Source organism: Hypanus sabinus, chromosome 31, assembly GCF_030144855.1.
Source record: "Hypanus sabinus isolate sHypSab1 chromosome 31, sHypSab1.hap1, whole genome shotgun sequence".
Classification (NCBI taxonomy): domain Eukaryota; kingdom Metazoa; phylum Chordata; class Chondrichthyes; order Myliobatiformes; family Dasyatidae; genus Hypanus; species Hypanus sabinus.
In genome coordinates this window covers 35,172,444-35,194,532 of record NC_082736.1, presented here as the reverse complement: position 1 = coordinate 35,194,532, position 22,089 = coordinate 35,172,444, and the positions used below count along the sequence as shown (strand labels likewise).

General features: G+C 52.3%; 1 pseudogene; it reads right to left on the bottom strand.

The window, feature by feature from the left end:
• Positions 1-21,807, bottom strand: part of LOC132384079 (protein phosphatase 1B-like) — a 67,910-nt pseudogene extending 46,103 nt beyond the window's left edge.
• Between the last annotated feature and the right edge of the window lie 282 nt (positions 21,808-22,089).

The following is a 22,089-nucleotide window of genomic DNA, read 5'->3' as shown; positions in this document are numbered from 1 at the left end:
GTAGGAGATGAGGGGTGACCTTATAGAGGTGTGTAGTACCAAGAGGGACACAGAGAGGGTGTAGGAGATTGAGGGGTGTCCTTATAGAGGTGTGTACAACCATGAGGGACACAGATAGGGTGTAGGAGACTGAGGTGTGAGGTTATAGAGGTGTGTAGAACCATGAGGGACACAGATTGTGTGTAGGACACTCGGGTGAACTTACAGAGGTGTGTAGAACCATGAGGGATACAGATGGGGTGTACGAGACTGAGGGGCGACCTTTTATTGGTTTGTAGAACCATGAGGTACAGAGATAGGGTGTAGGAGACTGAGGGGTGACATTATGGAGGTGTATACAACCATGAGGGACACAGATAGGGTGTAGGAGACTGAGGGGAGACCATAGAGAGGTGTGTAGAACCATGAGGGACACAGATAGGGTGCAGAAGATGAGGGGTGATCTTATAGAGATTTGTAGAACCATGAGGGACACAGATAGTGTGCAGAAGATGAGGGGTGATCTTATAGAGATTTGTAGAACCATGAGGGACACAGATAGGGTGTAGGAGATGAGGGGTGACCTTATAGAGGAGTGTAGAAACAGGAGGGAGACAGATAGGGTGCAGGAGACTGAGGGGTGACCTTATAGAGGTGTGTAGAGCCATGAGGGACAAGACAGGTTGTAGGAGTCCGAGGGGTGACCTCAGAGAGGTGTTCAGAACCATGGGGGACACAGATAGGGTGTAGGATACTGAGGAGTGACCTTATAGAGGTGGGTAGAACAATAAGGGACACAGACAAGTTGTAGGAGACTGAGGGGTGACATTGAGGTGTGTGCAACCATGAGGGAAACATCTAGGGTGTAGGACACTGAGGGGTGACCTTATAGAGGTGTGTAGAACCATGAGGGACACAGATAGGGTGTAGGAGATGAGGGGTGACCTTATATTGGTTTGTAGAACCATGAGGTACACAGATACGGTGTAGTAGACTGAGGGATGACCTTATAGGGGTTTGTAGAACCATGAGGGACAGAAATAGGGTGCAGGAGTCTGAGGTGTGAACTTATAGAGGTGTGTAAAACCATGAGGGACACAGATAGTGTGTAGTAGACTGAGGGGTGACCTTATAGAGGTGTGTAGAACTATGAGGGACACAGATAGGGTGTAGGAGATCAGGGGTGACCTTATAGAGGTATGTACAACCAGGAGGGAGACAGATAGGGTGCAGGAGACTGAGGGGTGACCTTATAGAGGTGTGTAGACCCATGAGGGACACAGACAGGGTCTAGGTGACTGAGCGGTGAACTTATAGAGGTGTGTAGAGCCATGAGGGACAAGACAGGGTGTAGGAGATGCGGGGTGACATTATGGAGGTGTGTAGAATTATGAGGGACACAGATTGTGTGTAGGAGACTGAGGGGTGAACTTACAGAGGTGTATACAACCATGAGGGACACAGATAGGGTGCAGGGTACTGAGGGCTGAGCTTATAGAGGTGTGTAGAACCATGAGGGACAGAGATAGGGTGTAGAAGATGAGGGGTGACCTTATAGAGGTGTGTCAAAACATGTGGGACACAGATAGGGTGTAGGAGACTGAGGGGTGACCTTATAGAGGTGTGTAGAACCATGAGGGACACAGATAGGGTGTAGGAGACTGAGGGGTGACCTTATAGAGGTGTGTAGACCCATGAGGGACACAGACAGGGTCTAGGTGACTGAGCGGTGAACTTATAGAGGTGTGTAGAGCGATGAGGGACAAGACAGGGTGTAGGTAACCGAGGGGTGACCTCAGAGAGGTGTTCAGAACCATGAGGGACACAGATAGGGTGTAGGAGATGAGGGGTGACCTTATAGAGGTGTGTAGAACAATAAGGGACACAGACAAGTTGTAGGAGACTGAGGGGTGACATTGAGGTGTGTGCAACCATGAGGGAAACATCTAGGGTGTAGGACACTGAGGTGTGAGCTTATAGGGGTGTGTAGAACCATGAGGGACACAGATAGGGTGTAGGAGACTGAGGGGAGACCATATAGAGGTGTTTAGAACCATCAGGGACACAGATTGGGTGTAGGAGACTGAGGGGTGACCATATAGAGGTGTTTAGAACCATGAGGGACACAGATAGGGTGTAGGAGACTGAGGGGAGACCATATAGAGGTGTTTAGAACCATCAGGGACACAGATAGTGTGTAGCATACTGAGGGGTGACCTTATAGAGGTGTGTGGAATGATGAGGGACACAGAAAGGGTGTAGAAGATGAGGGGTGAACTTATAGAGGTGTGTAGAACCATGAGGGACACAGATAGGGTGTAGGAGACTGAGGGGTGACCTTATAGAGGTGTGTAGAACTATGAGGGACACAGATAGTGTGTAGGAGATTGAGGGGTGACCTTATAGAGGTGTGTAGAACCATGAGGGACACGGATAGGGTGTCGGAGATGAGGGGTGACCTTACAGAGGTGTGGAACTATTGAGGGATACAGATAGTGTGAAGGAGATGAGGGGTGACCTTATAGAGGTGTGTATAACCATGTGGGACATAGATAGTGTGTAGGAGACTGAGGGGTGAGCTTACAGAGTGTGTAGAACAATGAGGGACACAGCTAGGGTGTATGAGATGAGGGGTGAACTTATAGAGGTGTGTAGAACCAAGAGGGACACAGAGAGGGTGTAGGAGATCAGGGGTGACCTTATAGAGGTATGTAGAACGATGAGGGACACAGATAGGGTGTAGGAGACTGAGGGGTGACCTTACAGAGGTGTGGAACTATTGAGGGATACAGATAGTGTGAAGGAGATGAGGGGTGACCTTATAGAGGTGTGTATAACCATGTGGGACACAGATAGTGTGTAGCAGACTGAGGGGTGACCTTATAGAGGTGTGTGGAACGATGAATGACACAGATAGGGTGTAGGAGACTGAGGGCTGAGCTTATAGAGGTGTGTAGAACCATGAGGGACACAGATAGGGTGTAGGGGATGAGGGGTGACCTTATAGAGGTGTGTGGAACGATGAGGGACACAGATAGTGTGTAGGGGATGAGGGGTGAACTTATAGAGGTGTGTGGATCCATGAGGGACACATTGTGTGTAGGAGACTGAGGGGTGAGCTTACAGAGTGTGTAGAACAATGAGGGACACAGCTAGGGTGTATGAGATGAGGGGTGAACTTATAGAGGTGTGTAGAACCAAGAGGGACACAGAGAGGGTGTAGGAGATCAGGGCTGACCTTATAGAGGTATGTAGAACGATGAGGGACACAGATAGGGTGTAGAAGATGAGAGGTCAACTTATAGAGGTGTTTAGAACCATGAGAGACACAGATAGGGTGTAGGAGACTGAGGGGTGACCTTATAGAGGTGTGTAGAACCATGAGGGACACAGATAGTGTGTAGGAGATAGAGTGGTGAGCTTATAGAGATCTGTAGAACTATGAGGGACACAGATAGGGTGCAGGAGTCTGAGGTGTGAGCTTACAGAGGTGTGTAGAACCATGAGGGACACAGATAGTGTGTAGGAGACTGAGGTGTGAGCTTATAGAGGTGTGTAGAACCATGAGGGTTACAGATAGGGTGTAGGAGACTGAGGGGTGACTTTATGGAGGTGTGTAGAAACATGAGGGACACAGATAGTTTGTAGGAGATTGAGGGGTGACCTTATAGAGATGTGTAGAACCATGAGGGACACGGATAGGGTGTCGGAGATGAGGGGTGACCTTGTAGAGGTGTGTAGAACTATGCGGGACACAGATTGTGAGTAGGAGACTGAGGAGTCAACTTACAGAGGTGTGTAGAACCATGAGTGACACAGATGGGGTGTACGAGATGAGTGTTGACCTTGTTGAGGTGTGTAGAACCATGAGGGACACAGATAGGGTGTAGGAGACTGAGGGGTGACCTTATAGAGGTTTGTAGAAACATGAACGACGAAGGGTTTAGGAGACTGAGGGGTGACCTTAAAGAGGAGTTTAGAACTATGAGGGACACAGATAGGGTTTAGAAGATGCGGGGTGACATTATAGAGGTGTGTGGAACGATGAGGGACACAGATAGGGTGTAGGAGACTGAGGGGTGAACTTACAGAGGTGTATAGAACCATGAGGAACACAGATAGTGTGTAGCAGACTGAGAGGTGACCTTATAGAGGTGTGTGGAACGATGAGGGAAACAGATAGGGTGCAGGGGATGAGGGGTGAACTTATAGAGGTGTGTAGATCCATGAGGGACACATTGTGTGTAGGAGACTGAGGGGTGAGCTTACAGAGTGTGTAGAACAATGAGGGACACAGATAGGGTGTAGAAGATGAGGGGTGAACTTATAGAGGTGTGTAGAACCATGAGAGACACAGATAGGGTGTAGGAGATCAGGGGTGACTTTATAGAGGTATGTAGAACGATGAGGGACACAGATAGGGTGTAGGAGACTGAGGGGTGACCTTACAGAGGTGTGGAACTATTGAGGGATACAGATAGTGTGAAGGAGATGAGGGCTGAGCTGATAGAGGTGTGTACAACCATGAGGGACACAGATAGTGTGTAGGAGACTAAGGGGTGACCTTATATTGGTTTGTCGAACCATGAGGGACACAGATAGTGTGTAGGAGATCAGGGGTGACCTTATAGAGGTATGTCGAACGATGAGGGACACAGATATGGTGTAGGACACTGAAGGGTGACATTATACAGGTGCGTAGAACCATGAGGGACACAGATAGGGTGTAGAAGATGAGGGGTGAACTTATAGAGGTGTGTAGAACCATGAGGGACACAGATAGGGTGTAGGAGATGAGGGGTGACCTTATAGAGGTCTGTAGAACCAAGAGGGAAACAGATAGGGTGTAGGAGATAGAGTGGTGAGCTTATAGAGATCTGTAGAACTATGAGGGACACAGATAGGGTGCAGGAGTCTGAGGTGTGAGCTTACAGAGGTGTGTAGAACCATGAGGGACACAGATAGTGTGTAGGAGACTGAGGGGTGACTTTATGGAGGTGTGTAGAAACATGAGGGACACAGATTGTGAGTAGGAGACTGAGGAGTCAACTTACAGAGGTGTGTAGAACCATGAGTGACACAGATGGGGTGTACGAGATGAGTGTTGACCTTGTTGAGGTGTGTAGAACCATGAGGGACACAGATAGGGTGTAGGAGACTGAGGGGTGACCTTATAGAGGTTTGTAGAAACATGAACGACGAAGGGTTTAGGAGACTGAGGGGTGACCTTAAAGAGGAGTTTAGAACCATGAGGGACACAGATAGGGTTTAGGAGATGCGGGGTGACATTATAGAGGTGTGTGGAACGATGAGGGACACAGATAGGGTGTAGGGGATGAGGGGTGACCTTATAGAGGTGTGTAGAACCATGAGGGACACGGATAGGGTGTCGGAGATGAGGGGTGACCTTGTAGAGGTGTGTAGAACTATGCGGGACACAGATTGTGAGTAGGAGACTGAGGAGTCTACTTACAGAGGTGTGTAGAACCATGAGTGACACAGATGGGGTGTACGAGATGAGTGTTGACCTTGTAAGAGGTGTGTAGAACCATGAGGGACACAGATAGGGTGTAGGAGACTGAGGGGTGACCTTAAAGAGGAGTTTAGAACCATGAGGGACACAGATAGGGTTTAGGAGATGCGGGGTGACATTATAGAGGTGTGTAGAACGATGAGGGACACAGATAGGGTGTAGGGGATGAGGGGTGAACTTATAGAGGTGTGTAGATTCATGAGGAACACATTGTGTGTAGGAGACTGAGGGGTGAGCTTACAGAGTGTGTAGAACAATGAGGGACACAGAGAGGGTGTAGGAGATGAGGGGTGACCTTATAGAGGTATGTAGAACGATGAGGGACACAGATAGGGTGTAGAAGATGAGGGGTGAACTTATAGAGGTGTGTAGAACGATGAGGGACACAGATAGGGTGTAGAAGATGAGGGGTGACCGTATAGAGGTGTGTAGAACGATGAGGGACACAGATAGTGTGTAGGAGACTGAGGGGTGAGCTTACAGAGGTGTGTACAAGCATGAGGGACACAGAGAGGGTGTAGGAGATTGAGGGGTGACCTTATAGAGGTGTGTAGAACTATGAGGGACACAGATAGGGTGTAGGAGACTTAGGGGTGAGCTTACAGATGTGTGTACAAGCATGAGGGACACAGATACGGTGTAGGAGACTTAGGGGTGAGCTTACAGATGTGTACAAGCATGAGGGACACAGATAGGGTTTAGCAGACTGAGGGATGACCTTATAGAGGTTTGTAGAAACATGAGGGACACAGATACAATGTCTGCACAGAATGTTTTCCCCTGGTTTAGAGAATCAGAAAATAAAGGGTACAGGTTTGAAGTGAGAGGGGAGAGATTTAATAGGAACCCAAGGGGCGACTATTCCACCCAGAGGGTTGAAAGGCCAAAATAAATCAAGTCAAGTCACGTGTACTGTCATTTGGACCATAACTGCTAGTATAGTAGACAGACAGACAGACATACTTCTTTGATCCCGAAGGAAATTGGATTTCGTTACAGCTTCACCAACCAAGAATAGAGTAGAAATATAGCGATATAAAACCATAAATAATTAAAGAATAATAAGTTAATCGTGCCAAGTGGAAATAAGTCCAGGACCAGCCTATTGGCACGGGGTGTCTGACACTCCGAGGGCCGAGTTGTAAAGTTTGATGGCCACAGGTAGGAATGACTTCCTATGACGCTCAGTGTTGCATCTCGGTGGAATGAACACAGCCCACAGTGAAAACGACAACGTTTTTCAGGACCATGGTGTTACACGACACAGTACAGAGATAGACTGAACTACGTAAAAACAACACAGAGAAAGCTACACTGGACTACAGACCTACCCAGGACTGCATAAAGTGCACAAAAACACCTCAGGCATTACAATAAATAATAAGCAGGACAATAGGGCAGTAAGGTGTCAGCCCAGGCTCTGGGTATTGAGGAGTCTGATAGCTTGGGGGAAGAAAATGTTACATGGTCTGGTCGTGAGAGCCCGAATGCTTCGGAGCCTTTTCCCAGACGGCAGGAGGGAGAAGAGTTTGTGTGATTTTACATATTTGTCACCATATACAACACGGAGATTCATTTTCCTGCAGGAATACTCAACCAATCTATTGTTACGATAACAGGATCAATGAACGATCAACCAGAGGGAAGACAACAAGCTGTGCAAACGCAAATATAAATAAATATCAATAAATAACGAGAGCGTGAGATAAAGAGTCCTTAAAGTGAGATCACTGGTTGTGGGAGCATCTCAATGGATGGGCAAGTGAGTGTCGTTACCCCCTTTTGTTCAGGAGCCTGATGGTTGAGGGGTAATAACTGTTCCTGAACCTGGTGGTGTGGGACCTGAGGCTCCTGTACCTTCTACCTGATGGCTGAGGGGTAATAACTGTTCCTGAACCTGGTGGTGTGAGTCCTGAGGCTCCTGTACCTTCTACCTGATGGTTGAGGGGTAATAACTGTTCCTGAACCTGGTGGTGTGGGACCTGAGGCTCCTGTACCTTCTACCTGATGGTTGAGGGGTAATAACTGTTCCTGAACCTGGTGGTGCGAGTCCCGAGGCTCCTGTACCTTATACCTGATGGCAGCAGTGAGAAGAGAGCCTGGCCTGGTGTCCCTGACGATGGATGCTGCTTTCCTGTGTCAATGCTCCATGTTGGTGTGCTCAGTGGTGGGGAGGGCTTTACCCGGGATGGACTCGGCCGAATCCACGACTTTGTGTCGGGTTTTCCATTTAAGGGCGTTGGTGTTTCCGTACCAGGGCGTGACGCAGCCAGTCTCTGCACCCTCCCCTGCTCGTCTATCGTGGCGCGTGGCCAAGTGGTTAAGGCGTTGGACTAGTGACCTGAAGGTGGTGAGTTCGAGCCCCAGCCGAGGCAGCGTGTTGTGACCTTGAGCAAGGCACTTAACCACACATTGGCCCTGTCCACCCAGCTGAGAATGGGTCCTGGCAAAATGCTGGGGGTTAACCCGGTGATAGTGGCACTATCTATGGCACTACCCTGGAGGGGGGTTCTCGTACTCTCAGTCGCTTCACGCCACGGAAACTGGCATCAGCACCAGCCCGATGAGTCGATCAGGCTTGAGACAGACTTTTAACTAACGAATTTTGTCAAAGTTTCATACGTGAAACTGCCAGAGGAAGTGGTTGAGACCAATACGACATTTGATAAGCATTAAAAACCGGTGACTATTTGGACAGGTACATGGATAGGAGAAGTTTAGAGCAGGAGTTCCCGAACTTTTCTTTATGCCACGGACCAAAACCATGAACCGAGGGGTCTGCCGACCCCGGTTGAGAGGGACACGGGTCAGGAGCAGTGAAAGGTGTAGTTTCGCACCAATGACCCACAGAGGGGGTATACACTGGGGGGGGGGGGGCAGCCCACAAGTGTGGCCGCGGTTCCGGCGCCAGTGACGCACACCCCTTGGAATGTGGGAGGAAACCGGAGCCCCCGGAGGGAACCCTACGCGGTCCCGGGGAGAGCGTGTAAGCTGCTCCCAGGCAGCGGTGGGGATCGAACCCCGGGCCGCCCGCGGAGACCCACTCCTCACCTTGTACAGGCAGGTGTCGGCCACCATGTTACAGATGAGCTCCAGGTCCTCGGTGATCTCGAGCCGGGACCGGACGAAGGCGCACAGCTCCTCGTTGGTCATGACGTCCCAGATGCCGTCGCAGGCCAGCACGGCGAACTCGTCCTGCGGCGAGCGCTCGATCACCATCACCTCCGGCTCGGGCGACACCAGCTGCTCGGTGGGGCCCTTGCCGTCCACGCACTTGTAGTCGTAGTCGCCCAGGGCGCGGGAGACGGCCAGCGAGCCGTTGACGCGCTGCACCATGACGCTGCCCCCGGCCCGCTGGATGCGCTCCCTCTCGCGGGGGTTGCAGGGCTTGTGATCCTCGGTGCAGAAGTGCACGGAGCTGCCCCGCTGGAGCACGCCCCGCGAGTCCCCGCAGTTGATGAGGTAGACGTGCGTGGGCGAGACCAGCAAGGCCACGGCCGTGGAGCCGCTGCGGTCCATGTCGTTGTCGGCCAGCGCCGAGTCGCTCCGCATCCGCTCGTCGATGTTCAGGAAGCCGTTCCGGATGGCGCGGCGCACGGTCTCCACGGCCGCCGGCGTGTCCAGACGCCCTTCCAGCAGCCCTGGGGGGGGGGGGGGGAAGATCAGCGGAGTTCTCGTCACTGGGGGAGTCAGCTGCTTATCGCTCATCCGCCCTGCCCGTTACACGCGTTTTCCATTTAAAGTTCAGAAACTTATTTGTGGAAATATTTCGGTTCGCGCTCCGGAGGAACATGATCTCGTTTGCTTGTATATGCGTACGGTGAGGGGGCCGAGGCCCTTGAGGGGAGAGAGCAGAGACCCAGGGAGGAGGGAGGCGAAAAGCAACCTCGCCCAACGCCCTCGCGGGTCCACTCGGGGAGATCTGACCAGCGCAGGGGTCTGCTGTTTAACGGCAGGTGGGCTGGGGGGCTCGAGGCAGGGGGAGTCTGAGATCGCAGGAGGCGTTTTGGAGGGTCGAGGGGAGCGGACGGGAGGCGGGAGGGGAGAGGGACGAGGGGAGCGAACGGGAGGGGAGAGGGACAAGGGGAGCGGGACGACGGGAGCGGACGGGAGGGGAGAGGGACGAGGGGAGCGAACGGGAGGGGAGAGGGACGAGGAGAGCGAACGGGAGGGGAGAGGGACGAGGGGAGAGAGATGAGGGGAGCGGATGGGAGGGGAGCGGGACGAGGGGAGCGGGACGAGGGGAGCGGGACGAGGGGAGCGGGACGAGGGGAGAGCAGGGCCACGGGGGGGGGGGGGGGGGGGAGGGTGGTCACCATCTCCCACCTGTGAACTCTCGGCTGCCGGTGATGTGGTGCAGGAGGTGCTGGGCACAGTAGCGGGCCACGCCCGAGCCCGCGTGCCCGTCGTAGATAGCAAAGAAGGACCAGTTCTTCAGCCGGTCCCCCAGCTCGGGCATGGCCGAGTGGGCGTCCTCCATGTCCACGCGCCAGCCCTGCATACTGCACAGTCCATAGCGCAGCCCGTTCCCCTCCCCGTGCTCGTTCAGCTTATCCGTCTTCGGGCGGTCCAGGAAGGCCCCCATCGCGGTCCCACCTGCAGTGTGGCACAGGAGAGAAGGGACATTCAGCAATACCAGTACCCCCTGTAAGCACCGACACCCTTCCTGGGGCCCCCTGGAACTCTCCCTGGGACCCCTGTAAGCACCGAAATGCTCCCAGGCCCCCCCCCCATAAGCATCAACATGCTCCCTGGAAGTACCAGAACTCTCCCTGGGACACCCCGAGTTCCCCTCTGAACCTCCCACGTAACACCAGCGGTGTTCTGCGGGAGTCGGAGTTGGGGCCGCTTCTTTTCACGTTATACGTCAATGATTTGGATGACGGAGTTGATGGCTTTTTGGCCAAGCATGCGGACGATACAGAGGTAGGCGGAGGGGCAGGTGGCGTCGAGGGCAAAGAGGGTCTGCAGAAAGACTTGGAGAAACTGGGGGCACGAGCGAAGAAGTAGCAAGTGGAAAAGAGTGCACGGTCAGTCATGCACTTTGGTAGAAGGAGTAAAAGCAGAGACCGTTTTCTAAATGGGAGTCTCAGGTACAAGGGATTTGGGAGTGCTCGAGCAGGATTCCCTGAAGGTGGAGTCGGTGGTGAGGAAGGCAAGCTGGCATTATAAAAAGCAAGGGTGGGACACTGAGGCTTTATAAAGCGTTGGTCAGACCCCACTTGGGAGCATTGTGAACCGTGCTGAGAAAGGAGAGGGCCCAGAGGAGGCCCACAGTAATGAAAGGGTTAACCTGTGAGGAGCGTCTGACGGCTTTGGACTTTGTGGGGGAGAGAGAAGAATCTCACTGAAACCTAACGAACATTGAAAGGTCCGGACAGAGCAGACGTAGAGGATATGCTTGTCCGGGTGGGTTAGTCTCGGATCAGCGGACGCAGAGTGGAGCAGCACCTTCATTATGCCAAGGAGCTTTCAACCAAGAGTCTGTGGAGCCCAGGAAGAGAGGGATGTCCCTTTAGTACACACCAGGAGTTACATTCCCTCTTTTTTTTTACACCTCGACCAGCAGGAATTTCTTATTTTTAAACAAACACAACTGGGCAAACCACCAGAACTTCAGAACTTTTTTGTAATATGCGTACTTTGGATACTGAGAATGAAGGTTGAAAAGTCACGCACTTCTGATTTTATTAATTAAGGGGTATAATGAAATACCCTCCGAGAGGACCACAACCTTGTCGTAGGGTTTGCGTGCCTCAGTGACCCGGGGGCGACGTTGGCTGGAGTCGGGGCTTTGGCTCTAGGTGGGGTCACCCATACCAAACAGGGTCGAAGGGCAGAGGTCAGACTGAGAGTGGTCCAGGTTCAGCGCTATCGACCGTGACCGGTCAAACAAAACTGTCACAGAAACAGCAACGGAGAATCCTTCTACATCGGACTGTGACGGTATTCCTGAGTCTCCACCCGGGACTAACAGTAGAGATGCCCAACTGCCCACCTGCCTGTCATTTCAATACAATGTGTATCTTTGGACATTAAGCTGCCAGCTGTAATCATTGATTCAGTGATGCCCACACCATACCTGCCAATCTGTAACTGTGCTGAAAGTTCATCTCCTGGACTCTGTATACTGCACACATCCAAATATTAACACCTTCGGCCCTACATTCACTCTTTTCGATTTTGTCCACCGATTATGCTGCAACTGATCCTGTTGACTGCAACATCAGCAGCCTCTCCTTGCTACTGGTCTCACTACACATTACCTCTGTTTGTAAACCAACTACCTCATCCTCAACCCTGTCACTCCAGTTCCCAGTGTCTTGTAAAGACACTGCCCGGAAGACGACAATGGGAAACCACTTCTGTGGAAAAATATTGCCAGCAACAATCATGGCGATGGAAAGACCGTGATCGCCCACGTCACATAATGATGATGTCATATGGCACTGCATGTAATGATGACATCACATGGCATCACACATTGGTAATGACCAATCACTACTGTGTTCGGTAAAAAATTTATGGCGTGGTATCTTATGCAAAACCGTTACAAAATCCAATAATTCAACCACAGGTGATCAGGAGCAACCTCAAGGGTCTGTGACCTAAAACACTGACCCAGTTTCCCTCTGCACAGATGCTGCCTCACCCAGTTTTAGTTGCGACTTCCACTCTGTGTTGTCTGGTTTTATTTCGGACTAACGGCATCTGCAGGTTTTTGTTTGAGACAGAACCAAGCTTAGTATCACAGGCATGTCATGAAATCTGTCAACTTTGCAACAGCAGCAGATTGCAATACATAACAGTACAGAAAATAACTGAATTAAAGTGTGTACACACAGACACATACATTTTCAAAATAGTTAAATTAAGTAATGCAAAAATAGAAATAAAAAAAGCAGTGAGGTAGTGTTCACGGGTTCAATGTCCATTCAGAAATCTGATGGCAGAGAGGAAGAAGCTGTTCCTGAATCACTGAGTGTGTGTCTTCAGGCTCCTGTACCTCCTCCTTGATGGCAGAGGGGAAGAAGCCGTTCCTGAATCTCTGGGTGTGTGTCTTCAGGCTCCTGTACCTCCTCCCTGATGGCAGAGGGGAAGAAGCCGTTCCTGAATCGTTGAGAGTGTGTCTTCAGGCTCCTGTACCTCCTCCTTGATGGCAGAGGGGAAGAAGCCGTTCCTGAATCGTTGAGTGTGTGTCTTCAGGCTCCTGTACCTCCTCCCTGATGGCAGAGGGAAAGAAGCTGTTCCTGAATCGTTGAGAGTGTGTCTTCAGGCTCCTGTACCCCCTCCCTGATGGCAGAGGGGAAGAAGCTGTTCCTGAATCGTTGAGTGTGTGTCTTCAGGCTCCTGTACCTCCTCCCTGATGGCAGAGGGGAAGAAGCTGTTCCTGAATCGTTGAGTGTGTGTCTTCAGGCTCCTGTCCCTCCTCCCTGATGGCAGAGGGGAAGAAGCTGTTCCTGAATTATTGAGTGTGTGTCTTCAGGCTCCTGTACCTCCTCCCTGATGGCAGAGGGAAAGAAGCTGTTCCTGAATCCTTGAGTGTGTGTCTTCAGGCTCCTGTACCCCCTCCCTGATGGCAGAGGGGAAGAAGCTGTTCCTGAATCACTGAGTGTGTGTCGTCAGGCTCCTGTACCTCCTCCCTGATGGCAGAGGGGAAGAAGCTGTTCCTGAATCACTGAGTGTGTGTCTTCAGGCTCCTGTACCCCCTCCCTGATGGCAGAGGGGAAGAAGCTGTTCCTGAATCGTTCAGTGTCAAATCAAGTCGTCACTTTTGTTGTCATTTCGACCATAACTGCTGGTACAGTACACAGTAAAAATGAGACAATGTTTTTTCAGGACTATGGTGTGACATGACACAGTACAAAAACTAGACTGAAGTAGACTAGAGTGTGTGTCTTCAGGCTCCTGTACCTCCTCCCTCAGGAGGACACAAAGCTGGGTGGCAGTGTGAAATGTCAGGAGGATGTTATGAGAATGCAGGGTGACTTGGACAGGTTGGGTGAGTGGGCAAATGTATGGCAGATGCAGTTTAATGTGGATAAATGTGAGGTTATCCACTTTGGTGGCAAGAACAGGAAGGCAGATTACTATCTGAATGGAGTCAAGTTAGAAAAAGGGGAAGTACAACGAGATCTAGGTGTTCTTGTACATCAGTCAATGAAAGCAAGCATGCAGGTACAGCAGGCAGTGAAGAAAGCTAATGGCATGCTGGCCTTTATAACAAGAGGAATTGAGTATAGAAGTAAAAAGGTCCTTCTGCAGCTGTACAGGGCCCTGGTGAGACCCCACCTGGAGTATTGTGTGCAGTTTTGGTCTCCAAATTTGAGGAAGGACATTCTTGCAATTGAGGGAGAGCAGTGTAGGTTCACAAGGTTAATTCCCGGAATGGCGGGACTGTCATATGTTGAAAGATTGGAGCGACTGGGCTTGTATATACTGGAATTTAGAAGGATGAGAGGGGATCTGATTGAAACATATAAGGTTATTAATGGATTGGACACGCTGGAGGCAGGAAGCATGTTCCCGCTGATGGGTGAGTCCAGAACTAGAGGCCACAGTTTAAGAATAAGGGGTAGGCCATTTAGAACAGAGATGCGGAAAAACTTTTTCACCCAGAGAGTGGTGGATATGTGGAATGCTCTGCCCCAGAAGGCAGTGGAGGCCAAGTCTCTGGATGCATTCAAGAGAGAGTTAGATAGAGCTCTTATAGATAGTGGGGTCAAGGGATATGGGGAGAGGGCAGGAACGGGATACTGATTGTGTATGATCAGCCATGATCACAGTGAATGGCGGTGCTGGCTAGGAGGGCTGAATGGTCTACCCCTGCACCTGCTGTCTATTGTCCTCCCTGATGGTAGCAATGAGAAGAGGGCACGACCTGGTGATGGGGGTCCCTAATGACGGATGCTCCTGGAAGATGTCCTGGATACTACGGAGGCCGGTGCCCATGATGGAGCTGACTGAGTTTACAACTCTCTGAAGCTTATTTCGACCCTGTGCAGTGTCCCACCCCACTCCACCCCCCATACTAGACGGTGATGCAGCCTGTCAGAATGATCTCCACGGTACATCTATAGAAATTCGCGAGTCTTTGGTGACAAACCAAATCTCCTCAAACTCCCGATGAAATAAGGCCACGGTCATGCCTTTGACATCAATATGCTGGACCGGGTTAGCTCCTGAAAGATCTCGACACCCAGGAACATGAAGCTGCTCACTCTCTCCGCTTCTGGTCCCTCTGCGAGGATTGGTGTGTGTTCCCAGTGGGCGAAGCACGCATCCCTGAGGTGTGCCAGTGTTGATGGTCAGCAAGGTGGAGGTGTTATTACCAATCGGCGCAGATGGCCGACTTCAGGTTTTCGATCTTTGCCATGTGCTCCGGATATCTGCCCAGCAACAGGCCACTCGGCCCATTCCATCCATACTGGCCATCAAGAACTCCACCTGCTCAAGTCCTCTTTCCCAGCTCTTGGTCCGTGACTGTCCGTGCTTCCAATGCACAGGATCAGAAATAAGCCGCAGTGGGTCGCAGGCTCTTTCACGGTCCCAACCCTCCATCCAGGCCTCAATAAGACAGCATCCATCACCCGGGACATGCCCTCTACGCATTGCTACCATCAGGGAGGAGGTACCTGACGACACACACTCAATGATTCAGGAACAGCTTCTTCCCCTCCGCCATCAGGGAGGGGGTACAGGAGCCTGAAGACACACACTCAATGATTCAGGAACAGCTTCTTCCCCTCTGCCATCAGGGAGGAGGTACAGGAGCCTGAAGACACACACTCAGCGATTCAGGAACAGCTTCTTCCCCTCTGCCATCAGGGAGGAGGTACAGGAGCCTGAAGACACACACTCAACGATTCAGGAACAGCTTCTTCCCCTCTGCCATCAGGGAGGAGGTACAGGAGCCTGAAGACACACACTCAGCGATTCAGGAACAGCTTCTTCCCCTCTGCCATCAGGGAGGAGGTACAGGAGCCTGAAGACACACACTCAACGATTCAGGAACAGCTTCTTCCCCTCTGCCATCAGGGAGGGGGTACAGGAGCCTGAAGACACACACTCAACGATTCAGGAACAGCTTCTTCCCCTCTGCCATCAGGGAGGGGGTACAGGAGCCTGAAGACACACAGTCAGTGATTCAGGAACAGCTTCTTCCCCTCTTCCATCAGGGAGGAGGGACAGGAGCCTGAAGACACACACTCAACGATTCAGGAACAGCTTCTTCCCTTCCATCAGGGAGGAGGGACAGGAGCCTGAAGACACACACTCACAAACGGGGACATGAGGTAGTGGTACAGAGAAGTGACAGGAGGCCCCTGCCCTCGGGTGATCGTTCGATGGTCAGAGAGGGGCAAACAAAATAAACAACATTGCACACTGTAACATCGGAACAGCGAGCTGCTGCCCCCCCACCCCCGCCGGCTGTGGCAGGAGCGATATCTCCCCCCCACCCCACCCATTCTTGTTAGTGGCTCTGCACCTGTACTCACTGGAATTCTGAAGAATGAGGGGTGACCTCATTGAAATCGATCGAATGGTGAAAGGCTTCGATAGAGTGGATGTGGAGAGGATTCTTCCTATAGTGGGGGAGTCTAGGACCAGAGGACACAGATAGAGTGGATGTGGAGAGGTTGTTTCCTATAGTGGGGGAGTCTAGGACCAAAGGACACAGATAGAGTGGATGAGGAGAGGATGTTTCCTATAGTGGGGGAGTCTAGGACCAGAGGACACAGATAGAGTGGATGAGGAGAGGATGTTTCCTATAGTGGGGGAGACTAGGACCAGAAGACACAGATGGAGTGGATGTGGAGAGGATGTTTCCTGTAGTGGGGGAGTCTAGGACCAGAGGACACAGATAGAGTGGATGAGGAGAGGATGTTTCCTATAGTGGGGGAGTCTAGGACCAGAGGACACAGATAGAGTGGATGTGGAGAGGATGTTTCCTATAGTGGGGGAGTCTAGGACCAGAGGACACAGATAGAGTGGATGTGGAGAGGATGTTTCCTATAGAGGGGGAGTCTAGGACCAGAGGACACAGATAGAGTGGATGTGGAGAGGGTGTTTCCTATAGTGGGGGAGTCTAGGACCAGAGGACACAGATAGAGTGGATGTGGAGAGGATGTTTCCTATAGTGGGGGGGTCTAGGACCAGAGGACACAGATAGAGTGGATGTGGAGAGGCTGTTTCCTGTAGTGGGGGGGTCTAGGACCAGAGGACACAGATAGAGTGGATGTGGAGAGGATGTTTCCTATAGTGGGGGGGTCTAGGACCAGAGGACACAGATAGAGTGGATGTGGAGAGGCTGTTTCCTATAGTGGGGGGGTCTAGGACCAGAGGACACAGATAGAGTGGATGTGGAGAGGATGTTTCCTAAAGTGGGGGAGTTTAGGACCAGAGGACACAGATAGAGTGGATGTGAAGAGGATGTTTCCTGTCATGGGTGAGTCTAGGACCAGAGGACACAGATAAAGTGGATGTGGAGAGGATGTTCCCTATAGTGGGGGAATCTAGGACCAGAGGACACAGATAGAGTGGATGTGAAGAGGATGTTTCCTGTCGTGGGGGAGTCTAGGACCAGAGGACACAGATAGAGTGGATGTGGAGAGGCTGTTTCCTATAGTGGGGGAGTCTAGGACCAGAGGACACAGATCGAGTGGATGTGGAGAGGATGTTTCCTATAGTTGGGGAGTCTAGGATCAGAGGACACAGCCTCAGAATAGAGGGGTGTCCTTTTACAACGGAGTTGAGGAGGAATTCCTTTAGCCAGAGGGTGGTGAATCTGTGGAATTCGTTGCTACATGCAGTTGTAGAGGACGAGTCGTTAGGTATACTTAAAGCAGAGGGTGATAGATTCTTGACTGGTCGGGGCATCAAGAAGGCAGGAGACTGGGGGCTGGGTGGGAAAATGGATCAGCCGTGATGAAAAGGTGGAGCAGACTCGATGGGCTGAATGGCCTAAATCTGCTCCTCCTTCTGATGGTCTTACAGTGAGAGTTGTCAAAGTGTTTTGGATGGACTGTGGTGTCTGGGGGCTTTGCTACTGCTGGGTGGGTGGTGGCGTTGGTGCTTTCTGCTCGAACAAGCTGGGGAAATAGAGGGCAGAGGGCTGATGCTTTGCTGTTACTTGTACGTGGGGGAGGAGGAGGGGCTTTCTGACGTTCCCCTGTCATTCTTTCCTCGGTTTTTTTTCCTCTTTGTTTCGTGGAAGTCTGTGAAGACCAAGAATTCCAGGTTGTATACTGTCCTCTTTCAAGTTGCCCACAGGGTTAGCCCATCTTCGCAGATCCTCCTTCTCCCAGGATGAGGCCTTTCAACCTCTGCTCGTCTTTCGCAGCTCTGGGTTTTAATGGGATGTGGCTTCCAGCTCCAGCGGCCAACCCGGGATTGCGATTGTCTGTGCCTCCACCGGGATTTTGTCCAAAGGCTTATTCCTTTCATCCCAGGATGCGTCCACTCGAGCTTGGGACAGCTCAAACGCCATCCGTAAACCTACTGACAATACATCACTGCCGGCAGAGTCTCAGGACCAGAGGGCGTACGGGAGCGCGATCTCCCAGCTCGCTGAGTGGTGCCACACTAATACAGCACTGCCGGCAGAGTCTCAGGACCAGAGGGCGTACGGGAGCGCGATCTCCCAGCTCGCTGAGTGGTGCCACACTAATACAGCACTGCCGGCAGAGTCTCAGGACCAGAGGGCGTACGGGAGCGCGATCTCCCAGCTCGCTGAGTGGTGCCACACTAATACAGCACTGCCGGCAGAGTCTCAGGACCAGAGGGCGTACGGGAGCGCGATCTCCCAGCTCGCTGAGTGGTGCCACACTAATACAGCACTGCCGGCAGAGTCTCAGGACCAGAGGGCGTACGGGAGCGCGATCTCCCAGCTCGCTGAGTGGTGCCACATTAATACAGCACTGCCGGCAGAGTCTCAGGACCAGAGGGCGTACGGGAGCGCGATCTCCCAGCTCGCTGAGTGGTGCCACACTAATACAGCACTGCCGGCAGAGTCTCAGGACCAGAGGGCGTACGGGAGCGAGATCTCCCAGCTCGCTGAGCGGTGCCACACTAATACAGCACTGCCGGCAGAGTCTCAGGACCAGAGGGCGTACGGGAGCGAGATCTCCCAGCTCGCTGAGCGGTGCCACACTAATACAGCACTGCCGGCAGAGTCTCAGGACCAGAGGGCGTACGGGAGCGAGATCTCCCAGCTCGCTGAGTGGTGCCACACCAACGACCCGGCACTCAGCGTCAGTGAGACCGAAGAGCTGATGGTGGGCTTCAGGAAGGGTGAGACGAGGGAGCACACGCCAGTCCTCACCGAGGGATCAGAGGTGGAGAGAGTGAGCAGCTTCAAGTTCCTGGGTGTCAAGATCTCTGAGGACCTGACCTGGTCCCAACATATCGATGCAGTTATAAAGAAACACACAGAAACTTCTCCAGATGTACCATGGGGAGCATTCAGACTGGCTGCATCACCGTCTGTGGGGGGTGGGAGCTACTGTACAGGGTTAAAATAAACTGCAGAGAGTTGTAAACTCAGTCAGCTCCATCACGGGCACCAGACTCCGTAGTACCCAGGACATCTTCAAGCAGCAATGCCTCAAAAAGGCAGTGTCCACCATTAAGGACCCCCATCACCCAGGACATGCCCTCTTCTCATTGCTACCATCAGGGAAGGGGTACAGGAGCCTGAAGACACACACTCAGTGATTCAGGAACAGCTTCTTCCCCTCTGCCATCAGGGAGGAGGTACAGGAGCCTGAAGACACACACTCAGTGATTCAGGAACAGCTTCTTCCCCTCTGCCGTCAGGGAGGAGGTACAGGAGCCTGAAGACACACACTCAGTGATTCAGGAACAGCTTCTTCCTCTCTGCCATCAGGGAGGAGGTACAGGAGCCTGAAGACACACACTCAACGATTCAGGAACAGCTTCTTCCCCTCTGCCATCAGGGAGGAGATACAGGAGCCTGAAGACACACACTCAACGATTCAGGAACAGCTTCTTCCCCTCTGCCATCAGGGAGGAGGTACAGGAGCCTGAAGACACACACTCAACGATTCAGGAACAGCTTCTTCCCCTCTGCCATCAGGGAGGAGGTACAGGAGCCTGAAGACACACACTCAACGATTCAGGAACAGCTTCTTTCCCTCTGCCATCAGGGAGGAGGTACAGGAGCCTGAAGACACACACTCAGTGATTCAGGAACAGCTTCTTCCCCTCTGCCATCAGGGAGGAGATACAGGAGCCTGAAGACACACACTCAGTGATTCAGGAACAGCTTCTTCCCCTCTGCCATCCGATTTCTGAACGGATGTTGAACCCACGAACACTACCTTTTTCCTCTACTTAATTTAATGATTTAATATAGACACTTACTATAATTAATCTTTTTTTCTCTATTATTACGTACTGCTGTGCAAAGTTAACAACCTTCACGACACACGCCGGTGATACGAAACCGAATTCTGACTCTTCCAAATTTCCCGCTCAGAGACTCCCATCCTCACGTCCAAGCATTGTCTCCGAGCCCCCCTCTTCACAGAATTCCACCTGCACCCCCCCCAACCACCCTGAACCTCCAGCCTCACTTCCTGAGGGGTTCGAAACGCTCACGAGATCAGTGATATTGGATCGGGATTCGGGTCCCATTTAATACCAGAGAGTGTATACAGTATACACCCCCAAATTCTTACTCTTCACAGACACCCACCAAACAAGAAATCGCCCGGAGTGAATGATGGGACAGCGCAGCCGTTGTTTGAATCAGTGACCAACACGGTCTGCGGCTGTGCCGGGGGGGGGGCAGTCCACAAGCGTCACCGCCCCTCGCCTCCTCCCTGCTCCAGCAACGGTTTAGGCCCCAATGATACCTCGTTCCAGGAGTTAGGGGACAGAGACAGCAGTGTGACGGGCAGACGCTCCCGTGTGCCTCTGGGTAGGGGCGACGGGGTAGCGCACTGGCTAACCCAAGTCTTCCCAGGGCCAGCGGTCCGGGTTCGATTCCCGCCGCTGCCCGTGAGGACCCTGCACGGTCTCTCCCCCCCCCCCCCCCCACCCCGTGACCGGGTGGGTTTCCTCCTGCTGCTCCTGTTTCCTCCCACAGTCCCCAGACGTCCGGGTCAGGGTTAGTCAGCCGTGGAGATGCGCAGGGGGAGACTTGCGGGCTGCCCTCAGCACATCCCGCCAACTCTTACAGGTCTTTGACACAAAAAGGAGCACATTTCACTGCAGATTACGTGTGACAAAGCTAATTTTTAAAACAGGCACATCATAGGTACATACACACACTCCCTCCGTCTCTCTCTCTCTCTCTCAAACAGACACACAGGGGTGAAATTACAGGTTTCCCGGCCCAGCCGTCACTAACGCAGGGCAGCCGGAGAGGAGACCCCCCCCCCCCCCCCCAACTTTCCTCCTCCTGGGCCAGATACTCAACGGGGAGGATTTTTGTCTCTCTCCCCCCACCCCCCAGAGTTACCCTTTGACATCAGATACCATGGTCGATTCTCGAGGAGAGGGAAAGGAGGGGAGTGGGCAAGAGAGAGGAAGATCCATTTCCTCCAACCGGCGCTAAACCAGCCGGTGGAAACCGGAATGGGACTGGGGGTGGGGGTGGGCGGGTGAAGTCTCTTAATAATCGCTCCCACCAGCGATTACTGCGATTAAACGGTCTCTGGCAGCTGGGCCAGAAGGGAACAGCATCTAGAAAAATCTACCGAAGCTGGGAGAGGGGGAGGGAGATGCCCATGAAAGCAGGTACAGAGCCAAGCTGGTCTTCGGGGAGCCCAGAACTACAAGAACTCCCTCTCCCGCAACCTCCTTTCAAAATCCTCCGTCTACTCACCCTCTGCTCCTCTGCTCCGGATTACACTGGTGTAGCCTCGCTCCTAGGAACAGCCATTTCCAATCCTAAAAAATCCCTGTACACTCGTTTTAATGCTTCAAAAAAAATAATTAAAACCCCTCTTTTCGCCCTCCCCAGGGACTCGGCGGCTCCGCAAATAACAGGCTTACGGGCTACGAAATATATTTATAATTCAATTCACACAGGGAGATTTAAAAAGGGAATTTTAAATTGCTTGGGGGGAAAAAAAATTGCAACAAGATTAAGGAAGTGGGTGGGAATTGGGCGGTTAGCAAAAACAACCGTCTCCCCTCCCCTTTTCCTTTTGCCTCCCCTCCTTCCTGAAGTGAACGCAAGCGCCCGTTCAGCCCAGGCCCTCAACTGGAGGGGGGCAATTGCGCGAAAAAAAAACCGAAATGAAAACGAAGAGGTGGGGTGGGCGGGGGGTAAGAAGCCGTGAGAGAAAGTACGGAGGGGGGGGGGGGAGAGCGCGAGGTACCCGGATCTGCTGGAATGACATCACCGCCGGCCAATGGCGAGCGGCCACGTCACGCGATATTGACATGCTACATTGTATCCGGGGAAATCCGAGCAGGATTCCGGATCGGCCGCGCTCCCGCCTTGCGCCGCGTCCCTTTGGAGGTATCTAATCTTTGGGAGGGGAGTTTAACCCTTCCAACTTCACCTTTCATTCCAGTGGGAAGGGGGGCGGGAGGGTCAGGCA